Source organism: Phocoena sinus, chromosome 7 (assembly GCF_008692025.1).
Source record: "Phocoena sinus isolate mPhoSin1 chromosome 7, mPhoSin1.pri, whole genome shotgun sequence".
Classification (NCBI taxonomy): Eukaryota; Metazoa; Chordata; class Mammalia; order Artiodactyla; family Phocoenidae; genus Phocoena; species Phocoena sinus.
The window spans coordinates 59,118,325-59,141,892 of NC_045769.1; the positions used below are offsets into that span (position 1 = coordinate 59,118,325).

At 43.1% G+C, this 23,568-nt stretch overlaps 1 protein-coding gene and 1 long non-coding RNA gene across 9 annotated transcripts in view; one reads left to right on the forward strand and one right to left on the reverse strand.

Annotated features, from left to right (window-relative positions):
* Positions 1 to 22,051, reverse strand: LOC116756685. 4 transcript variants are annotated; one of them, XR_004350735.1, is made up of 5 exons: positions 21,926 to 22,051; positions 11,768 to 12,379; positions 5,750 to 10,886; positions 4,553 to 4,695; positions 1 to 179 (listed from the first exon to the last, which is right to left on the reverse strand). It is a non-coding gene; the product is annotated as an uncharacterized LOC116756685 (long non-coding RNA). The 4 variants fall into 4 exon arrangements; XR_004350736.1 differs by lacking the exon at positions 1 to 179 and having other exon boundaries at positions 4,396 to 4,695; positions 5,750 to 6,271; positions 6,908 to 10,886; XR_004350737.1 differs by lacking the exon at positions 1 to 179 and having other exon boundaries at positions 4,396 to 4,695; positions 5,750 to 7,024.
* Positions 1 to 23,568, forward strand: part of WIPF1 (WAS/WASL interacting protein family member 1) — a 115,751-nt gene that overhangs the window by 21,676 nt on the left and 70,507 nt on the right. The window contains exon 1 of one of the 5 annotated variants that reach the window (XM_032637527.1): positions 22,051 to 22,178. The exons of 3 other annotated variants lie outside the window; for them this stretch is intronic. The gene's annotated coding sequence lies outside the window, so the exon portion shown is untranslated. Of the gene's footprint in view, positions 1 to 22,050; positions 22,179 to 23,568 lie in introns of those variants that run through there. One more of the 5 variants, XM_032637530.1, reaches the window with a different exon arrangement.

Sequence of the window (23,568 nt, forward strand, 5' to 3'; positions counted from 1 at the left end):
TCCAGGACCGGGGCACGAACCCGTGTCCCCTGCATCGCAGGCGGACTCTCAACCACTGCGCCACCAGGGAAGCCCTGCAGCCTGTTTTTGCTTCATCTCTTCACTCAGCAAACATTTGCTCAGTGCTCACTGTTGAAGCTTGCAGAAGGCAGGCTCCCTGTCTCTGTGGAATGTATGTTCTAGGAGGGAGAAACAGCAAACAAGTAACTCAGACAAATTAATGAATGCTTCAATAATTAATGCTTAGTTAATTACTTAGGTAGATTAGTAGTGATAAGGGCTATGAAACAAGGCTGACAGGATGATGGGATGGAATGGTAGGGATGCTACTTGAGGTACAGCTGTTAAGGGAAGTTTATGAGAGTTGAGATATGAATGACAAGGAGCCAGACGTGAAGATCTGGGGAGAAGTGTGCATCAGGCAGAGGGAATGGCAAATGCAAAAGCCCTGAGGTGAGAACAAGCTGGACAGGTCCCAGGGAAAGAAGGAGGGCTGTGAGGAGAGGGGGACGGGACGAAGTCAGAGATGCAGGCCTGGCCAGGTACTCTACAAGGACCATACTGTAATCTAATAGGGTTTTATCCCATCGAGTGATGCCGCCTGCTGTGTTTCAAGAAAATCACTCTTGCCTCCATCCCATCTCCACCCAGCTCTGAGCTCGTGGCCTCACACCCTGACTCACCCCTGCTTGTTGGTTAGGGTGCCCTCAGCTCTGCCCACCGCGCCCTGGCCCGGCTCTGGCCCTCCCATGCCCGCTGCCCGCGTTCAGGCCCGTCACTTCTGCAGCCCCAGCACCAATTGACCAACCGTGCCTGGGGATTCAGAGGGTGGGTGAGTCAGTCTTCCCCGAGCTGGACTGAGCGCTGGGCAGAGAAGAGAGCGAGGTGCTGACTGGGCTGTGAGACCTTGGACAGACTCCTCTGTGCTGGGCTGTACTTGTATCACACTCACTCCTCTGAGACTGGCACTGTTGTCATGCCCATTCTACAGTGGAGGAAACTGAGGCACAGAGAGGTTAAGTAACTTTTCCAGAGTCCCCAGCTAGCATGTGGTTGAGCCAGGATTCAAAGCAGATGGTCTGATAGCCCCATGTTCTAAACCACTACATTCCACTGCCACATGCAGTGGGGATGGCTGTTCCTTCCCAGTCGCCTGACAGTCCTGAACGAGGTCCTTTTCCAGAGTGCTCAGCCCAGAGTGCTGCCCTCACTGGGGACACCAGATGCCCCCTGCTGACACACTCAGCCTCAAGCCGTCAGCAGACCCGTTGAGTTCACCGAGTTAGGGCGGCACCTCCAACCTCAGCCAAGCCAGTGCTGACTGTCCTCTCCAGGAGGAGCCCAACAGCCCTTTCCTCGTCCACCTGTGAAAACCCCACTCTGGGCACATCCACCACCTGCCAAGTAACAGTCAGGAATAGTAATAGGAGCAAGTGATTACGGAGCACTCCCTATGGAATTCTTATTTTACCGATGGAGAAACTAAAGCACACCCTGGTTAAGGTCACAGAGCTAGTAAATGGCAGAACCAGGATTTGAACCCAGGCAGGTTGGCTCTGGAGACCCTTCAGAGTACAATTCTTATTTATTTTTTTAAATTTATTATTTTTTTTTTTTGCGGTACGCGGGCCTCTCACTGTTGTGGCCTCTCCCGTTGCAGAGCACAGGCTCCGGACGCGCAGGCTCAGTGGCCATGGCTCACGGGTCCAGCCGCTCCGCGGCATGTGGGATCTTCCCGGACCGGGCACGAACCCGTGTCCCCTGCATCGGCAGGCAGACTCTCAACCACTGCGCCACCAGGGAAGCCCCACAGAATGGTCTAATTTTATTAACATAAGACAGACCTGTCAGTATTTGAAGACAACTATCACATCTCTCTTGGTTCCAAACCACCACACCAAGCTCTCAGGGAGCAGTTCTACCCTGAGTCCCTTTCTTTCTCCCAGAAAAGCACAAAGAGTGCTTTGTAATTCTCCATCCAAATCCAGATACTTGTGAGAGGCGAGGGAGCACAATTAATAATTATGCTGGGACAACAGGCATAAATGTGGACTGTCCTGGGCAAACCAGGAAGTGGTTCTCCCTACCCCCGGGCCACAGCAGAAATGCCACCACTTGGCATGCCTTCTGAGCATTCTGTTCAAGCGGATTATCGGGAAGTTGAACTAACTTTACACAGATACGTTATTGATGGGACATCAGGTTTCAGGAGTCTGCCATTAGTCAGACTTCTTCCAGTGGAAAACTGCTGGATGTAAGGTCAAGTCCCACAGTTGTCACTGTGAACTTGGATGAGTCACCTCCCATTCACGCTCACTGTTTTCTTGTCTGTGAAATAGAGGTTGATCACCCGGGAGTCCCTTCTAGTTCTAAATCTCTGATCCCACGTCAGCCTTCCCAACACAAGCAAAGGTCTAAGTTCTCACTTTGAAGCCATGAACATGGAACTTGAAGGTTTTAACCCATTTTCTGTCAGTTTAGCAGCTCTTCTACCAGCTTATTTGCCAAACCCCAGAGGGAGATTTTGAGAGTAAGATCCCCTTATCTTGTCTACTCTGGGGGTGTCAGTGAAACTGTGCTGAGCACTAATTATCTTCTTTAAATAATGCTTTTCCTCCGAGACAGCCATGGATTTTGTCGATACACAGGAGATAGAAAATGGCCTCCAAGGAAAGTGCCTGTTGACTTACTGAGAAATTTCTTTATTTTTAAAAAAGAAAGAAAGCCTTTTTTGTTCCCTAAAACCTGTACCTCTGAAATAATTTGAAAGTGTTTTCACATAATTTATCACATTAGATCCTCAAAATGGCCGTGTAAGATAGGTGTCGTCTTTGTTGTCCGGATATTGAAACAGAGGCTCAAGGAGACGAAATGGCTGGTCTGAGGGCGCACAGCTGGTTAGTGGTAGGGCTGCAACTCACATTCACGTCTGCAGGATCCTTATCTAAGAGTTTCTGTGCTGCACCAGTAGTTCTCACTTTGTTTGAGTTTTTTAGCAGAGAACTCATTTTTTTCAAGAAGAAAGGAAGTTTTTCTGGGTAAAGTCGAGTGTATGTGCCTTCCATGGTGCTCTGTGAGGGGGTCCCCGCAACCCGCACAGAGCATGGCTTGAACAACCCTGCACTTTTCCAAGGTGCCTCACACTGTTTTGCCCTTTTCTAGGGTATAGAGTGCTTGTGGGGTTCGGCACAGTTTCACTGTACATGAACTTGTTGCATTTAATAAGCTTCACCGTGATTCTCGGTCACCTGGTCAAACATCTGGGGGCTTGTGTCAGCTGCACGGACACGGTCTTTGCTAGGAGGTTTGACTGCCTCCTTCCCGCCCCCCTCCCCTAATCCCCAAGGCTCAGTTATAAACCTCTCCACCCTGTTTTTCCACCTTGCTCTGCGGAATCCCAGTCCCACCTGTACCATTCACAGACTCCTGTGGCCTTTCTGGATAGGACTTGCCTGCCTTCGTCATTCATCCACCCACCCAATAAACACATTAAGTACATACTAAATAAAATCATGTGAAAAGGCCCAGCCTAGCAACTGGCACATAAGGAAAATGAGTTCCCATCCCTACCACAAAGCTTGGTACCCCTTCATTTCCTTGTATCTGAGATGACTGGCTTCCCCATGACAATCTCCCAGGTCCCGTCTCTTGAGAAACGCTATTGCTGTTATGCCAGCCTTTTCTCTTCCCTCGAAGGTAAAAATGGGGTGCTTGGCTTATTGTCATGGCCTGCGTATCCTGTCCTCTCCCCACAGTCAAAGCACAAGTGTGTGCCTCCACCAGAAGTTACCCCCCAAAAGAGGAAAATTTAGAGAACAAGCTTTCCATTCTCTGAGGTTGCTGGGTTGCAGGGAGCAGCTAAGTGGCTTCTATTCACAGAGCCCCGCTATCTAGGAGAAAAAAAAGAGCAGGAAATAGTTCCTATTTTTTAAGTCTAGATTTTGCTCTCTCTCAGCAGCGTTTAAATGCCCAGTCTCACCAACTGACAGGACATGTAATAAATGCTGAAGGTTTATGTTTATGCTTAAGGTTCTGTTACTCTTGCCTAGAGTCTGGAGCTTTGCACACACTGGGAACTGATCCTTCTCTTTCAAAACATGCAGCATACATACTGCCAGATTTTTCTTAAATCTACTTCTTCAGTCTCCACCAGATAAGATTTATTAATTGGAGATAGTTTTAAAAGACATGATAGGACTTCCCTGGTAGTACAGTGGTTAAGAATCCGCCTGCCAGTGCGGGGGACACGGGTTCGAGCCCTGATCCGGGAAGATCCCATAGGCGGCGGAGCAACTAAGCCCATGTGCCACAACTACTGAGCCTGCGCTCTAGAGCCCGTGAGCCACAACTACTGAAGCCCGTGTGCCTAGAGCCCGTGCTCCGCAACAAGAGAAGCCACCACAATGAGAAGCCCACACACCGCAACGAAGAGTAGCCCCTGCTTGCCACAACTAGAGAAAGCCCGCATGCAGCAATGAAGACCCAATGCAGCCAAAAATAATGATAAAATAGAAGACATGATATATTCTCAAAAATACGTTGATAATCTTACCTTCTATAGATCATTCAGAAACGTCAAAGCATTAGTCCAGTATGAACTGTTAGAAAATATTTTTGACATTCTGTTTTTTGGTTTTTGTGAAAGACAGATACTTAGCTTAGACCGTGTTTCTTTTACGATGATCCTTTTTCTTTCTGAAAGAGAAGTAATTATGAGAAGCATCAATCCAAAGTTCCACCAAACCGCTGTAAATTTAGCACTTTCTCTTCATTCTGCCTATCTCCGTGGGTCTTTAAAAAGAATCTAGCCATATCCTGGATTATGTAATAGTGCCTCAGCTGTCTCCATGGGACATCAGTATAGTGTGTGTGTGTATGTGTTTGTGTAAGTGATTGGATGCCTGGGCTAAAGTCATGGGTAGCTGTCTGTTTTACTTGTGATGATCATTTTAGTTTCTAGTCAAAATTGGCCGTTTTGTTCTTTGGGTGACTTTTCACACTGAACTGAACATCTGATGCTCAGTCCAGCTAAGCCAGGAGCCCCTACAATGTTCCAGTCTGCCCTGAACACAGCAGCCCCCATGCCCTCATCCACAGCTTTGGATCTACCCTACTGGTAAGTAAGAGGAAGTGGAACAGCAGGATGGGCTGGTCACCTGCTAGTTTCCATTAGTGTCTTAATGTTCACATTGCATCCTTGGTTGGACTCCTTAATTTTTAATGTCAGACCAGGAATCCTTTAAGAAAACAAAGTAGGGAAATCTTTTCATTGGAAAATATCTTAAAACCAAAGAAAACGACAGAGGAAAATTGTGATGTATTTTAGGCGGAAGCTGGTGGTATGAGTTCCTCGATATCCTTTTTTTTTTTTTTTTTTTTTTTGCCGTACGCGGGCCTCTCACTGCCGTGGCGTCTACCATTGCGGAGCACAGGCCTCGGGCGCGCAGGCTCAGCCGCTCTGTGGCATGTGGGATCCTCCTGGACCGGGGCACGAACCCGCGTCCCCTGCATTGGCAGGCGGACTCTCAACCACTGCGCCACCAGGGAAGCCCTCGATATCCTTTTAATGCTGTTGCTCTTTTCTTAGATCTGCCTTTTAGGAACGTCGACTTGTCTTTGCATAAAAGTTATTCTGTGATTTTTGTATTCCATTTTATTTATATATTGAATTTATTATAGTTATGTGTTGGTATGTAACAAACCACCCCAAAACTTAGTGGCTTAAAAACACAATCATTTAATTGCTTACAATTCTGCAATCTGGGCTGGGCTCAGCTGGGCAGCTCTTCTGCCATTCTTGCCTGTGGTCAGTCTGGGGCTGCATTCAGATGGCAGGTTAGCTGCGGCAGGACTGAGCTGGGCTTCTCTTTTTCTCCAGGAAATGTCAGGACCTTTCACTTTCCAAGTGGCCTCTCCAAGTAGTCTTTCTATATGGTCTCTTCAGCAGGATTGCTGGACTTTTTACATGGTAGTTAGAATCAGAAAAGCAGAAGCTGCCAGGCCTTCTTAAGGCTCAGGCCCAGAACTAGCAGGTTCTTCACTTTCTTTTTTTTAAATCAAGTCACAGGTACCGCCCAGTTCAAGGGGAGGGGACTACACAAGGTGTGAATACCAGGAGGCATGCTTCATTGGAGGCCAGCAGTAGAACAGACTACCCCACAGTCATTCTTCAATCACATGACACTTACCAAGTGCATGTCATGCACCAGGCAGTGAGCATACAATGGTGAAGAAGCAAAGCCTTGTCTCTGCCCTTATGGAGTTTATTAGTCTGTGGGGAGCACAGGGAATGAGGAATCAGAAAATTACCATGCCAGCGCTGAGTGCTGGGATGGGAGGAATGCTAGGGGCCCTGGGAGCACACCTGGACTTCATGGAAAGACAGAGGAGGCATCCTGTGGAGATGGCTGAGAGGGCTGCTGGGAAAAGAACAGCATGCTCCCTGGCCAAGAGACAAGAGAAAATATGGCTCTTCCATGGAGCTGAAGAAGTTTTGTGTGGCTAGCGAGTGGAGTGTGGAGGGTAGAGCTGCGTGGGTATGTTCGGTGCGGGGAGGGGAGGAGTCACACCTCGGGTTCAAACAAAAAGCCCAAGAACTAAGCAGGAGCCTCCTCACTTATTGAGAGCCTGGTAAGCCAAGTTTGGACTAGACTTGATTTCAGTTGTGACAGGAAGAGAATTTTAAGCAGATTTGCCTTTCAGAGAGATCATAGCTACATCATGGAAGCTATGGAGAATGGAAGGACCTGGGCCTGGAGACCCCAAGAAACTGTTCTGGGGCCAGGCAGGGGAGAGTGGTGGATGGCTCAGGGGACGAGTCCAGAGATACTAGGAAGTAGAATCTGCAAGTCTTGGTAATCGGTTGATTGGTTATAGGAGTGAATGAGAGGGAAGAGGCGAGGGTTACCTTCAGGTTTTTGGCTTGGGCGGCCAGTGATAGTCTCATCTGCTCCAGTAGGGAGCCCTGGAAGAGAGGCAGGGTTGGATCCCATCGAGGTGGGCTGGAAGTAGCAAGGAGAGCCAACTGGAATATACCAAGTTTGATTCCTTTGGGTTTTAGTCCACTGCAAACCTTTTTCAGACTAACATGTTGTGAGAACCTTATTAGAACCTGCTTCTTCTGCTTCCCTCCCCCACCTCTCTCACCCACTGTGTTGCTTTCTGCTTCTCTCCTTTCCTCCCACGGGGAAGAGTAGAATGACCAGGTCTGAAGCAGGAGTGTCCAAGGATGGCACCTTCTTGAACCTTTCACTTTGAGGGCAGTGGGTTGGAAACACTGGTGATGGAGAGTTATAGGATTTGAGGTAGGCAGCTTACAGAGAGCAACTCAGGTCATAGGGTTGAGAAGTGCAAAGGTGAGGGGATTTAGGACAAAATTGGGAAAAGGAGAAGAGAAAAAAAAAAAATACACCAGTTACGGCAAGGAAAATGAATCATCTGAGGAGGAAATACTGAACAGAATAGAAAAAGCAAAGAGAAAGAGGCAGCCCCACAGCTATGACCTCTGTCATGGAAGACTCTAGAATCTTGTTCTTTCATGCCTCCTTTTCATATCTACATTCTAAAAGTTAGAAAAGTAAAATAAGCCTTTTTCCTGAAAGCCTCAGTGGGCCTTCAGATAAGCTTTCTTGTAATATATGAAAAAGGGAAATGAGCAGTTAATACACTAAGGTAACCTCTAGTCCTTTTGTGGAAGAAAAGGAACCCTAAGAAAGGGACATGCATACAAACCATTAAAGTCAATTTTTAAAAATTATTGTCTATTCTCAAGCTATTTGACAGAAAAATATCTGTAGCCTGAGAAGATGGGGAGAGAGCATGTCCCTGTGATCAATTTTTAATAAACGTAAATGGTATAATAAATTATGCATTGAGGAGTGGTATAAAGCATTAAACAATGAAGGATAAATAATTTAAATGATTAAAAACTGCCTCTGTCATATGTTTGATGTATGAGAACTCTATTTGACTTTTCTAGGAAATAGAGGAGGATTTCTTTTTTTAAAGGGGATTTTTCAAAATAGATTTTTTAAAAGGAAAATCATGTGATGGTCTGCCGAGAGAGGGTGTTGAGCACAGAAATACCAATTTCCATGATCCCGTATCTTGTGCTCCTTTGATAAATACGTGAGTTGTGCCTTGCTAGTGGGTGGGATTCTATCAGGTGATCAATGGTGGAGGCACTGCCCATCTTCTAGAAGGCTGAGACTCCAGATCTCTTTCCTCGTGTCCAGAGAGACGTGGTCTGGGTGTTGGAGTACAGTGACCTTATACAGTCTTAAACTTCCAGTATTCTGTGTAGGAGGAACTGTCTCTGCATATTCAGTGCCTCAGGTAAACTTCCATTTCTATCCCCAAATTAGAGTAACTGGATGGGTTATAACCAAAGAAGTGTTGACCAAGGCTTGCCCCCTTCTTGGACACCACTCACCTGTGGTTTAGGGGAGCCACATTCATCAAAAGCACCATATTATAACATGCAGTGGCTAAGAGCACAAGTATCGGGGTCAGACCTGTCTGGGTGTGAACCACTGTGTACCACTCAGGAGCTTTATCACCTTTGTCAGGTTAATTAACCTCCTTGAAGCACCATTTCCTTATTTGTAAAATGGGTTCAGTAATACCCCAAAGGACTGTTGAGCACTAAATAAGGAACAAATGTCAGTAGCTTAGCTCAGTGTCTGGAACATAGTAAATGCTCAATACATGTTTATTAACTACATAATTATATATTGAGGGTTTATTTTCTGGTCTCAGAGGAGTGCAAAATAGACCAATAGAACCAGAACAAAAACTGTAAACCTAAGAAATATCCACCATGTAATCTCAATCAAAGATCGTAAGCTGTGGTCTAAGAGCCATTTCTGGAAAATGCAGTATTTTTTAAAAATCAAATTCAGATACCTTAAGGCAAAGGACACATGTGCTCCAGTTAACCCCAGTCCGCAGTATTTCCATTGGCTTTTACTTCTCTACTTGCCCAGCTCTGATAGAAGTTTGAATTTGCCACCTCAAACTGAATAGTTAGTTCTATAAAGTTAAATTGGTTTCCCCTAAGTTTCCTTAGGTGTTTTAATTTAGCTTGGGGCATCTGATTGCTCTATAGCCTTAGTGGAAATAGGGAAAAAAAATTTTTTCCCAACAGAATAATTTTGATAAAATTAAAGGTAATACAGGCCAACAAATCTACCAGTTGTATACTTTGTTGTTCTTCCAAATTAATATTTTCCTAACATCCATGTAGGTATTTTATTGCCTCCATGGCAATTCAGAATCTGATTATCCAGAAATATAATTGCAGGCATTTATGGTTGATATTCTGAAAACACAAATGCTGATCAATAAAAGTTCAAGTTCCAAATATTGGTGCACCAGACAACGGGAAACTGAAGGCTCACTCTAGGTATTTGAAATCATGGCTGCAAATATGTTGACACTTCTCCCATTGAGAGGTGGGTCTATGTCCCCTTCCTTTGACTCTGGTGGGGGAAGGGGATTGTACTTCTTTTACTAAGAGAGTAAGACAGAAGTGGCCCTATGTGACTTTCAAGGCTAGGTCAGAAAAGGCCGTACTTCTGCCGTGTTCACTGGGAACACAGAGACTTGAGCCACCAAGCAAGAAGTCTAACTAGATGTAAGTGCTGTGGTGGACAGTCTTGGTGAGCCCATCCTTTAGCCTTCCCAGCCTTGCATCAGACATAAATGAAGAAACCATCAAGGAAGTGGATTCTCCAGCCCTAGCCTTCTCGCCCCCAAGTTATCAATGATCCCAGCTAAGACCACAGATAATATGGAACAGAGACGAGTTGTCTTCATCATGACCTTTCTAAATTCCTGACCCACAGAATCCATGAGGCTAATGAAATGGTGGTTTTACAAAGCTGAGTTTTGGGCTCATTTGTTACACAGCAGTAGATAACTAGAGCACTCACCCACCATGGTGGGCTGGCTGTATAGCTGGGGTAGTTACAGTATCACATCATTGTGTTTATAAGATCTTGACTGTAAGAACCACCTGGTCCCATCAAAATGTACCATATTATTGCTAGGTTTTTTCCATACAAGATAAACATGGGAGAGTGAGCTAATCAGTTAATAGATATGTACTGAACTGAGACCCAGTAATAGGTGACAAACCAAGCTCTTCTGCAATTTTAGAGCTTGCTCAGAGGACTATGTTATTGTTTTTCATTTAGCAGTAAGTCCGTGTCACCACCTCTAAAGTAGAAATAACAGCTTTCTTCAATGATGATGGATTAGGCAATGCATTAAAAAGCACTTAGGGTTTGGTTTTTGTTTTTTTTTTAAAGAAAAACATTGTTAATACATATAAACACTTAATGTCATAATTATTTTAGGTAAATGGATAACGCTAATAGTTTGTGCTATTAAGAGCATTTACAAAGCAATCTGAGCATATACAGGAGAATTAGGCTATTAGGGCCTGAGGTAGCATGTGCTTCAGAAACAGCTGAACCGTAGTAACAGTCTTAGTACTTACATTTGGAGTTAGTTTAGTGGTCTTTTTATGAAAAGTCTGATTTCAGTCTGAATTTTGAAAATCAGGGTATGGCAGATCACAGGGCAGATCCCTTCTGAGAGGCTGTGTGGAGAAATCTTTATTTTTTCTAATCGCTGCCTTTTCAGCCCAGCCAGCAACAGAGAAAGCCAGCTCCTTGTGGGTCAAAATGCATATTCCTAGATCAGGGGTAGCGAATTCACAGCACAATGCAATGCCAGTAAACCAGGCTGTCTCTAGACACGTTAAGTTCACCGTAGTGCTAGTCTCAAGTGTGCTTGTGTGGCCATCACACGTGAGTCCTCATGGCAGGCACCTGCTTGGCCATTTCTCACTGCCCATCCTTCTGAAGAGAGCCCATGGGCACCTTGAACCAGAACAAAGATCACTAGCACAGGTATGCCTGAAGATAGATTGGTGGCTTTCTATTTGTCAAAGACTTTCTATCTTGTTTGGACACCGCTCTGTTAAAAATACTGTCAGGAGGTGTACTGTTTATGTTTAATCCTAGAGAGAAAACTGAAAAGCTAGGAGATTTCATTTTTTTTTTGACTGCTAAGGAGAGCAGTCGAGATGGTGTTATGATTCAGTGAAAGTAGAAGGTCCAAGAAACACTAGTACAGGAGATTGTAGAAAGAGGGACAAAGGGAATTTTATATCCAGTTTCACCTTAAGATCTATAAATTACTAGGCAGGTTAACTTAAAATTGGAATCAGCATTTTTCGTTTTCAAGCTTTTATACTTTGTGCATACACAGAGTGGACCGTTTATAAAACTGGTAAACTGGACTGTGGATTTGAGAATGAGGAATTCCTCTGTGTTTTGGGGAGGCAGTGATCGTTCATTCATTCAGTAAACACCTGCAAGGTGCCAAGCCCCTTTCTTTCCCCTAACCTCCAGATGGACTGGTAAGGAGTGGTCTAGGGGATGACTGGTCCAGTGGAGTGAAGGAGTGAGACTCTACTGAGAGGGTTGAGAGGAAGAAGGAAGGAAGGAAGGGAGGGAGGGAGGAAGGGGCTGACCTTCGCCCAAGGCCAAGATTGGCATCACAGGAGACAGAACACCTCTCTCTTGAGGTGCTTTTTGCCTTAAGTTTCACTCTTTACTTCAGAGATGTACTGAGAGATGGAAAGTAATTTCTTTGTTTCGCTACATACTGTTCCAGACTTTTTGTAAGGGCTGATAAAGCAGACTGCGGTGGGGAGCATGTCATTAGCACATTCTCATGTGTTAGGACAGTCACTCACCTCTGGGTATGCCTCCTCTTTTCCTTTAAAAGGGCCAGTAATGTTCCAAACTTCCCGTCTCCTTTTGAGAGACATGAAACTATCACAGGTACAGGACAACAGTAAAAGGTTGTTGTTGGTTTTTTAAAATCCATCTCAAATCTTTCCTTCATCAGCTTGGCATAAGGAGAACGTGAGGGAGGGACTGTCCAGAAGGAACGGTGGTTTATAACTGAGCCTTGGAGTCACTGCAGCAGCAGAGCTTCTGAGCCGCCATTGTCAGGATGGGGAACCACGTTGAGATAAAGAAGTATCTGGTCCAGTGCAGTTCAGTGACGTTTACAGTTGTGGCTAAGGTAGCAATTTACTCTATTCGGAATTACTCTTGATCACTGTCTCCTTGGTTGACATGAACTGGCTGGTTGCCATTTATGAGCCCTGGTGTGTGAAAAATATGTGTTTTTGAAGATGGGCATTATACCCAGTGTGGCATGCCCGTGACAACCACAGATTCACATCCCTCATCTCAGGAGACTCAGGGCGCACTCATTGCGCGGAATGGTGAGTGAAATGGCTGTCACTGTGTATATTGTTTTTTCTCTCTTTTTCCTTCAAGCATAAAGAGTTGGATTTCTGTAAGTAAAATATGCCTGTTATTGCAACTGCGCGAATATGGAACATAATCCTAAGATGTGTCTGTGCGCCGTTAGCACAGTTTGGTCGTGAGTTCCTAGATTTTTTTTCTTTACAGTTTGGATAGCAAATTGGATTGCAAGACAGTCTATCATTAATGACAACCCAGGGTTGTGTTGGTGTTGCCTTGCTTTATTTGTTTTTGTTTTTGTAACCCTAAATCTTTGTCCTTAATCAAGCGAAATGAATTATTTTTAACCTGAATTTATACATTTATTTGTACATTTAGTAGCACACTACTTGTTACAGCTTATCTTCCCCCTGCATATTCCTTATTGCTTAGGAAGGCTTTACACTTATGAAGTCTAGTTACTAAAAATGTCAATGTATTTTGATGAATATTGCAGTTCATGGTGTTCATTTTCCAGTAAAGAGGGAAGTATAATTTATTAAAACAGTTCATCATAATATTCCATTAACTCCTATTCTGCCTATACTTTAAGCAGTGTTATTAATGATCCACAGTGCCCCTAAGGTTAAAATGCAGTTTATATAAAATGTTCAGGAAACATATTTAAATAAGTACACTTATGTTATTAGATGCAGAGATGTTTGATCATTTTTGTACATACGTTTGTCCTTGGAAGTTGTAGCTGCTATGTTGCTTTCAGTACAGTAAGCATATCACTGAGAGATGTGCAACAGTAATTTAGCAAATAGCACCTTGTTTTATTTTGGGTACCTCTCAGAGCACCAACGTTATTTCTAGGTGAAGAAAATAATAGGTAATTATATATAAAATATATTGTTACTCATTCAGAATGACTGTGAGTAATTAATAAAATCTTGAGAGATGTTTATCTTTTGAAAGTTTACCTCTTTTATAGAATCATGTAATTCAGCCTGTCTGCAGCCACTTCAAAATCCAAATCATAATCCAGAAAATATGTGTTAAACACATGTGGTTGGGTTTGATGTTGCTCAGCTGGATGTGACCCACACTCTAATTGTAACCTGAATAAATCTAGAGGCCCCACATGGTCCAGATCCTGCTTGGAGTCTCATTCAAAGAAAACATCAGAAAGCCAGAAAGCCTTGAAGAGTAATGTATCTCTTTCATCTAAGGTTTTCTAAAAGGCATGGCTTAAAGGTGTTACAGTTTGCACCACATAAACAATTTCTCCAAAATTCTGTGTAGCCATCTGTCCCTCCCCCTACACTCATGGCCACTGCTAAACCTCTCTGTCTATCTCATCCACAGTTTTTCACTGGCTATGCAACCCTTCATCATTCAAAAAAACTTAATGGAGATATAATTCACAAACCATTTTCCTCCTAATTTTTTGATCAGACACAAATACATCCATCTCTTCCAAATTTAGAAGCATAAATGCTACACCACTTCCAAAGTTAGGGTATGCAGATGGATTTCCTGTTCTACTTCCTGGATGGACTGTGCCTCTCTAGAATGACTGGAGGACCTGTAGCTCCACTGCCTCTGATTTCTGAATATCTTTTATTTCCTGTTTACCCAGCACCCTCAGAAGTAAAGCCCATTGCCTCACTCTGATTGTATTTCTTTTTCTTTTTTAATAAATTTATTTATTTGTTTATTTATTTATTTATTTTTGGCTGCATTGGGTCTTCGTTGCCTCGTGCGGGCTTTCTCTAGATGCCGCGAGCAGGGGCTACTCTTCGTTGCGGTGCGTGGGCTTCTCATCGCGGTGGCTTCTCTTGTTGTGGAGCACGGGCTCTAGGCGTGTGGGCTTCAGTAGTTGTGGCACGCAGGCTTAGTTGCTCCGTGGCATGTGGGATCTTCCCGGATCAGGGCTCGAATCCGTGTCCCCTGCACTGGCAGGTGGATTCTTAACCACTGTGCCACCAGGGAAGTCCCTGATTGCATTTCTTGTAAGAAATTCTAATGTAGAATTTCCTAATAAAATTTCCACCTACTAACAGTAACAGGAGCCACCATTTATGCACTGCAGTGGCTAAGCTCTTTGAATGCAGCATCACACTCAATACTCAGAAGGTTATCTGCATATTACAGATGAGTAAACTGGGACCCAAAGAATAAAGTAATTCACTGCAATTAGTAAGTGATGGATCTGGGATTTGAACCCAGGTAGTTTGATTCCAGAATCCTTCCTTTTAGGAATGACATGAGCTTGTTTACCCATTCTACCGTATTCGATGTGCTCTTAAATGTGGAAGGGAGGGATGCATCTGAGTAGGAAGATTGTGAAAACAGGCAATTAGTTAGCTGTTCTCTTGGTCCCATGTTATGTATACGTGTGAGAAAAACACAAATCCTGAATCAGGGCTACAGATCTGCGTAATACCCACTCATGATCTCTCCCAGTAACCTTGGTTCACTTCTGAATTGTAAGATTGCCTTATATTCTTCTTTTCTCTATTCAGCCTAAAAGAAAGGAGCAAGAAATGTGTGAGACGGTCTTGGTTCTCAATATTGTCTACAACCTCTGGAGTTCTGAGTTTATGAGGCTTCTTAAAACTCATCCTGGGTGAATGTCAAGGCTTTCTGTGTGCCCCTAGCCAGTCTTTTTTTGAACGAGGGAATTTGTCATATGCTTTCAATGTTTTGATCAACAACAAAGATGAGTGAGGGGCCTAGTTATTTGGAATTAAACTGTGTGAAATTGGAAACAGCCAGTTTGGTTGTTGGCCTCAGGTCCCGTAGTATGCCAAAGAATGACTCTGTCAGGTAGGGCTCTGGCTTTAAAGACAGCTGGCCAGAGTGCTTGATGATTCTGGCTTAGATTACATTACAATGGCATAGTCAAATGTACCAGAGTGCGGTGCATCATCAAGAGAACTTTCTTGACTTTTCATCTTCTTTTTAGCTGTTCCAAGTGCTCAGAAATGTGGTGCATGGTGTCTTTTTGCATGACTGCTAATGAGGAAAGCCTTTGGCATGACATAATGCTCCCCAAACCCCTGAGGGTCAGTGTAGAAACAATTGCTCTGGGGTCCGGCTGGACTGTTTGACCTACATGGTGAAGCACTGACTGCCAAGGGTGTGCCTTGCTGCAATTTCTCTCTGCAAAACATGCATGTGGTGTGCATGGGTTTAGCTTTCTCTGAAACAGAAGTTTTGGTGTATGTTGGAAATGACACTGGACTTGTAGTCAGAAGCTTTGGGTTTAAATCCCAGTTCTATTACTTATTTACTTGTTTGAACAAATCCCTTCAACTCTTGGAATCCCTTAGTCTCCCCTTTTGTATTATGAGAATGCTTAAAAAAAGATTTACTTCATAAAATTTTATGTGGCTAAATTAATTTTTAAAATATGTTAGAACAGAAACACTCTTTTAAGGTATTTAATCACTTCTTTGTGATCCAAACCAGGATCTCAGTCCAGTAAATTGAGAGTTAATGGCAGGTCTTCAAACAGTTGCTTCACCTTTATCCCTATTCCCTCCCTCCCACTGGGATTCTCCATGAAAAATTAAATATGGAATTTTAATGTTAACCTTTATTCAAACACATGCACTTATAGAAACACATACAAAGAATACACATACATAGGTATTTTATGGCCAGAATTTTCTCCATCACCCCTGCACCTATATCAAAGTTTTAAAAAAGTGGAAACCACCTCATTTTTAGGGGAAAAAAAAAGGTGGATTCTTGTTGATAACTGAGCTTTCTTAACTAGACATTAAGAAACTCAGAATTCTAGCCTCCTAAGCAGGTCTAGCAACATTTATTTTCTCATTTGGATTCTTCACCTCTTTAGAGAGTATGTTTACATTCTTGCGATCTTACTGTTGCACTCTTACCTAATTCTAGATTAGATTTCTCAGCTGATGATGACTTCTAGAGACTGGAAGTGAAGTAGCAGGAAACTCACCCTGACAGCCTCCCTTCTACAGATACTTCTACAGATCTCCAAAGTGCATGTATGTCTCAGAGTCCAGAATTTGCAGAAGCATTCCTTATGATGTTCCTGGCTGTATCCCAACCACTAGGTTCTTGACTGCCCCTCTACCCCACACTCATCCACAAGATTTGTGAAAGCTGTAGTAGCCAGTCCTTGTTGTAGGAAGGGAGAAGGGAAGTGAATGGAGATCTGGTCACATACTCTTTTAGAAGGGTTTCTAATACCTATGTAGTGTCATTCCCATATATACACAAAATCTGTTATTGCTACTAACATGAATCTACCATTAAATTTCCCAAAGCAATGGACTGACCTTACCAATTAACAGGGTCCTACTATGCAGTTCTCTGGTGTTCACCAAGAAAGGTCACATGTATTTGATCTTTAGAAAAAAATATAGGTAGGATTTCTAAACCATTAGATATTAAAACACACACACAGAGCTAGGGGTGCTACAATAATAAAAACCATAGTCTATCAGCAAAGGTCAAGAAAAGAGGGAAAAAAAGTAAGAAGAAAACCATATGATAAAATAGCAAGCATAAGATAAACATATAACAATAAGTGTGACTAGGTTAAATTCCTATATTAAAATCAGTGACTCTCAGATTGATTAAAAAGATAATCCAGCTAAATGCTGTCTTTAGGAATCTTTGTATACCAAAATTACACAGAAAGGCAGAAAATAAAGGGATAGGTTGGTGAATTCTAACTAACAAAACAAAAATAGGGATAGTAATATTAATTCTAAAAAGTGTGGGATTCAATGTAAAAAGAAATATTGAATGAGACATAAAAGAATAGATATAAATCAAACAAGATTCAATAACAATGAAACTTTATGTTTCATTGCACTGAATTAAAGTAAAATTTGTTAAAAATACAAGCAAAATAATGCAAATAAAAATATAAATAAATTTAAAAATTTAAAGTGTAAATAAACTTTTCCATAATCATAGTGGGAGACTTTAACAAAATACTTTCAGAATTTTATCAAGTAAATAAAATTAAGTAGGAACAGAAGATTTGAATAACATAGTTATTATTATTAACCTAACTCAACAAATAGGAAGTATACACAGTTTTTTTAAAAGACCATGGATCATTTTCAAAAATTGATGAAATACTACACCACAAAGAAACTTAAACTAACCAAAAATTAGACATATAACAATAACATAGCATTGAAAGTTACACAGGATGGCTCCTGCCCCTACCTTCATCCAAGCACTTGGAAACTAAGATATGGTCCTTTTAAATGATTCTTGGATCAAAAAGGAAATCACTACTGCAACTATAGACTATTTTAAAATTAACAACGAAAATGCAGTGTGCTGAATTATGGGGATTGTACTAAAAATATAGTTAGATAAAAAGTTAAGCCTTTTATTTAAAGGACTGAAAAGAAAATAAGCTTAAAATTTAAGAAGCTAATAAATGAAAAACAAAATTAAACAACAAAGTAGGGGGAGGGAAATTATGATGTTATATTATTTACCTTTATGAGAAAAATTGTGAATTTTTACCAATAAGAAAAAAAATTTGATTGGCAGTTAGGCAAAAGTTCAGAGTTAACAGGAAAGCTGCTGGAATGAGGCTGGAAATCTGAGTTAATGGGCTAAAAGACACTGTCCCTGTCCTCACTGTCACTTAGGTTTGGCTGAGGTGAAAAGCGTGTGCAAAAAAATAATTAGAGGACAAGACTGTATTCAATAAAGTGCCCGTTTGTGAGTTACAGATGGTAAACCATCTATAGCAAAGGGAAGCATTAGGCTCTGAGTCTCTGGCTTCAAGCCTATCAAGGGCCTCTGGATGGTTATTTAGCTCCTCTGACTTGGCTACTTATCTGTGAAGTGGGGATCACAGTACCTACCTCAAAGGGTTGCTGTGAGAATTGAAGTACACTGGGCCCTCTGTATCCAGCGAAGTGGAACCTCGGATACACAGGGCTGACTGTAAGGGACTTGAGCATCTGTGGATTTTGGTGTGTGTGTGTGGGGGGGGGGTCCTGGTACCAATCCCCTGCAGATACCAAGGGACAACTCCGTGCATGTGGTAAGGACTGCCAAAAAAAAGTCAGTGTGGCATCTCTTCCAATCTCTTCTGGATGCTGGTGAGATGGTTAGGGCACAGTCAGGATCTTAGTATATTTTACACAGGAGTAGGACACATAATGATGTTTAGAGTACCCAAGTTCTATCTGCCTGGGTGCAAAGACTGGGCATTTTATCTGTGACTGTCTTGAAATATGCCCGTGGTGATTAGGTAAACGAGTCTCTGTCCATTAAAAGAAAAAAGTCTATAAAGCATGACACTCCCAAAGCAGCGGCAGTTCATGAGTTCCTGGCCACAGAGAAAGAAATGACCAGTTTTGCCATTATGTAATCAGATGGCTTCCCCAAGTAGGAAAGGGGGGGACCAAGGAGCCCTTCCTGATCTGCTTCTGACCAGTAAGCACTTTTAGTCCTCATCTGTAAGAGTGAGACATCGTTCTTGCAACCGTTTAGTGTCAGCATCAGACTCCTCAGGCGTGATGATGGATTCTGAGATCTTGAAAAAGTGACATGGTAAACATAAAAGGAATCAGATAGTAAACCCATAAAAAACTGAAGAGAATTTAATGCTTGATGAGCATATGTGGTTTGAGGTAAAGTTAGAATGTGTCTGGGAGTAGGTAAAAATCTGCAGATGCTACACATCAAACCACTTTAGGCAAAATATTTGTTCAGTGGGGGAAAAATATCAGTGAAGGTAGTTAAATGACGTCTACGGTCCAAACAAGAATTAATCGACTGCTCTACTTCCTCCATTCCCAAGACACCATCAGCTGTAAGACACCATCAACTTTATGACAGGTGAGGAGGCGGGGGCAAGGACATGGTATTAAATGTATACTTTGGTTCCAGAAATGTTAGAATATGAAGGCAAAAAGCACTATCGACACAAACATGCATCTTGGAATTAAGGAAATGCAGAATTTCACACAGTTGATGTTTTGGTGTTTTCTTGCTGGTAGAGGATAGGACTAATTTTATAAAAACAAATTTTAAAATGTTCACTAATACATGGGGCAGAACTAATGACAATTGAAGGCAAATTTAAATTTTCTCAGGCCCATAGATTTATTTTCTTTTATTCTCTTGTCAAGACAAAATAAGCCATGGACAGTTGGGTCAGTACTATACGTGATAAGCGTGGAGCATATTTTAGTGCCAGAAAATAATGAAATGCTCAAAAACAAAAACCAAGAAACAAAATATTGGTGGGAGAATGTCAAAGGAGCACAGGAGCCAACTGAAAGAGGTCTCACCAGTCAAAGGTAGAACAATTTGAACAACAAAATTAGTAAAATAGTGTTGAATTAGAACCCAAAGTATAAAATGAATACCTGTGAGGCCATACTGATGTAAATAAACAGTTGAAAACATTGTTGAATGGGGAGAAGAGATAAATCTCGCGTGAAGAAGAATTCAAAATAATTTATATAGATACTCCACCCTCAAGCTTTTCCTTCCGAAGTGTATGGTATGGAAGCGGGTAAGGAGCGACCTTCCAGTGGAGAAACCTGACAAACACTACCTCGGGTGATCAAGGCCAACGTCAACGGTATTAAATTATGTTGATAGTATACGTGCTTGATCTGATGTGATTAAAATGGCAGTTTACCTCTGTGGTCTTCCTCCAAACAGCCCATCACCCCAGTATCATGAGAAAGATCCCAATTGTGGGACATTCTACAAAATACCTAACCAGTACTCAGAACTGCCAAGGTCATCAGAACCAGGGGAAGTCTAAGAAACCGTCACAGCCAAGAGGAGTCTAAGGAGACTTGATGACCAAACGTAATATGGTGTCCTGGATGGGATCCTGGAACAGACGAAGGACACTGGGGAAAAAAATTAAGGAAATCTAAATAACCTACGGCCTTTAGTTGATAATAATGTGTCAATATTGGGTTTCTCAATTATCTATCATATTAAATGTAAGATTTTAATAGTGGGGAGATTGGATACAGAATGTGTGGGAACCCTACTATCTTCTTGATTTTTCTATAATTACAACTGTTCTAAAAGATAAAGTCTATTAAAATTCTTTTAATGCCTGAACAGAAAGAAAAAAAAAATTCATGGACAGGAGGCCAGATTCTAGAGTTTAAGAGGAAGTTATAAGGCATTTTGTTGAGACCTTTAAAAATTCCACACAGAGCATGGCTGAAGCAGAACATATGTAACTGCTTAGTTGAAAAAAATGGAACTGGCAGCTTAGCCCAGAATGTGACACTTCTAAATAAATTTAAATGGACTCATTATTATTTATCATCGATGGAGTATTTTGTTTTTCCAAGATGGCAAAGTTTTACCATTATTCCTATTTTAAAGCGAATGCCGTGCTTTCAGCCATCTTGACTCACTCAACTGGCTAATCTAACTGTACCGTTCAATCAGAAAACCAGCCATCAACTGTCAAAATGGTAAAAACAGTTATGCATGTTTTCAAAGCCAGAAATGTAATTATGTGGTGAGACTTCAGAGTTTTAGTGTTCTCCAGAGCTCTGACTCCCGGGGTTCGTTCCCTTACTCGGTAGAAACTCACATGGAAAAATTCTTTGAGGGAATTATAGGGTAATATTTTCAAGACTTGGAACAGTGAGCTTGTCTACGGTTACCTTCCTAAAAAACAACTGAAAAATGCCTTTAAAAGCATTTTTTAAAAAAAGAATTGCGCCAGCGTAGCCAAATAGAAGCAACTTTGGGGTTTCTGCACTGAGTCAAGTTGCACAAAGTGCAGAATACTCCCCTCTGTCCAGGACATCGTTTTACTCCCACGTACCACTTCCTGCATCCACAAATTCCAGTGTGTTGGACCTCCAGAGAGCTAGAGGAATTATAAAAGGAAAGAGGCGGGTACTGACCACAGGAACAAGTAAGCTAGAATGGCAGCCCTGGACTTCTTGCTTGGTCCTGCCTCAGCTCTTCTCCAGGCCTCCCCGCTCCAGGCCTCTCCCAGGTGCTCTTGCCGGGCCAGCATCAGGGTCCCCCGTGGCCAGGGCTCACGTGCCACCAGGAACCCCCCACCATCCCACAGGAAGACAAAGTCAGCCCTTTCAGGGGAAACCAAAAGGCTGGCATAGTTTGGAGACCAGCAGGGGGGAAGTGTGTGCCAGTTATTTAGCCCTGGGAGGCAGGAAGTACTGGGGCTTTGTTTGCTGAGCCCAGAATTAGGGCACACAGTCCGTCAGCAGGACTAGCTAGACTGGATGTGAACTTGAGACTGTCCCCAGAAACTCAGGGTGAGTGGCCCCTGTCGCTGCAGGGTGCAGAACCACGAGCCAGGCCCTGGGTGTGCTCCTCCGGGCTGGTGCCCTCCAGAGAGCATCCTGGGGACACCCTGGGTGCAGCACCACGGCCGCCCTTCCTCAGCAGTTCCCAGGGCAGTAGCACCAAGGCCTGCCTGTCCTGGTGATAGGACAGCGCCTAAGCCCCAGTGAGCTCAGACGCCCCTACCCCAAGATGGGCAGCCTGGGGCCCAAGAGTCTCTGTCTCTCCCTTTCTCCCCCTCCCTCCTTGTGGAGTCAGAAGAGCCAGGAGCCCGGATACTACTGTCCCCGGCTCCCCACCCGCTTTGCTTCTCTCCTCTTTACCTGAGCCCTAGGGATGCCTGAAGCCAGCTGGGGACCCCTGCGAGGACACAGCATTTCTTCAGACACAGGATTACCCCAGCGTGAAGCAGGCAGGGAGATGGTCTTATCACATGCCTCTGACGGCTCCTTGAACGAGTCAGAGAAGGTGCAGTAAGGAAGTATAATGTCACATGCCACACTTACAGGAAGCTGGCCAGAAGACAGAGGGGGAACTTGAGAACCTGGGTCATTTCAGCGGATTAAAACAACACAGGTTAGTGCCTTTTTTTTCTCCCCCTGAAAAATCTTTCATAGCCATTCTAAAATACCTAACTGGTTCTCTTTCCTTAAACCGTCTTTAACTCTTTGCAATGTGGAGAAATTGCTCCGGCTTTGGATGTGAGAGCCAGGGCGTAGCTGGTAGCCACGTTATTAGAGGAACCAGCAGCAAGCCATTATTATGAAAATGAAATTATCAGAACCTCCCGCTTCCCTATTCAGAACTTCTGTACCCTAAAAAACAAACCTTCAGATGGTCATTAAATTACTTATTTCATGGAATCCAGCTAAGCCTCTCCTCGAGTTTACCTATTAGCGTACATTGGGACACATCATTTTGTGTTTGGAGGCAGACGCTGGGTGCTCAGAGGGCGGTAGAAAATGCAGCAATAGTGTGTGGACAAACTCGCTGCAAGGCTGCATGCAAAAGTTTGTTGTTTTTAGGCACTTTTTGCCTGGCAGAACGAACCTTTCGGCTTGTATTTCCTGTTAAAATAATTTCTTGTATCTTTATAAATTCTTAAGTTCCCTTGTCTTTTATATATTTTTTCTGCCCTCTTCCTTTCTGTGTTCTTTTTGAACGTGGGATGAGGAAGTCCCCTGCCTCCCCCCTGCCCCAGGGTTTCAGAGCACAGCCTGGGGCTGTCATGTGCAGGGTGTATAGAAGCCATGAGGTCTGTCACTAGAGCTTTGTGTCTTCAGCTTGTTCTTCCTCTAGAAAGGAAGATTTGAGGAGTCTAGAGAAGAGCCCAAGAGATGGTTAAAGCATTGGAAATTAGAGCCCAGAAACAGCTAAAGGGCCCAAGATTATTCATCCTGTGGTCCTCGAGGGACAGTTTAATAAAGAAGTTCAGTAAAAGGCTCTTACACAACGGCCTGCCGCTTTCAGACCTGTATGACAAAGGAAAATGTCTCAAATCTGAGTGAGAGGAAGGAAGTTACCACCTTCTTGGGCTCTCGTTAAGCACTAAAACAGGTTAGCCAGAGAGGTTGCCGAGCTTTTTTCTGGGCCATTTGAAAACGAACTAGCCTTCTTCTGTGGCTGTTCACGTGTTAACAGAGGCAGGGAGAGAAAGGCAGAGAAGAGCCCAGGTTTGGGAGCTTCTTGTTTCCTTCTCTTCATTCCAAAGTGTACTACAAAGTGTCTGTGCTGGAAAACAGAACGACAGTGGGGTGAGGGGTTAGTGGACCCGTGTGTTGTTTATGTCCCCGTACTGCAAAATAACCAAAACTGTGAGGCAAGAGGAAAAACATCATTGTTGATGATGTCCTCAGATTGCCACATTTATTTCATGTTTTGCTACCATGTTATGCAAGAAGATGGGGAGGAAGCTGACAGACTATGGGAGGATTATAAGTTGGAATTCTCAGCCCAGGTGGTTTCA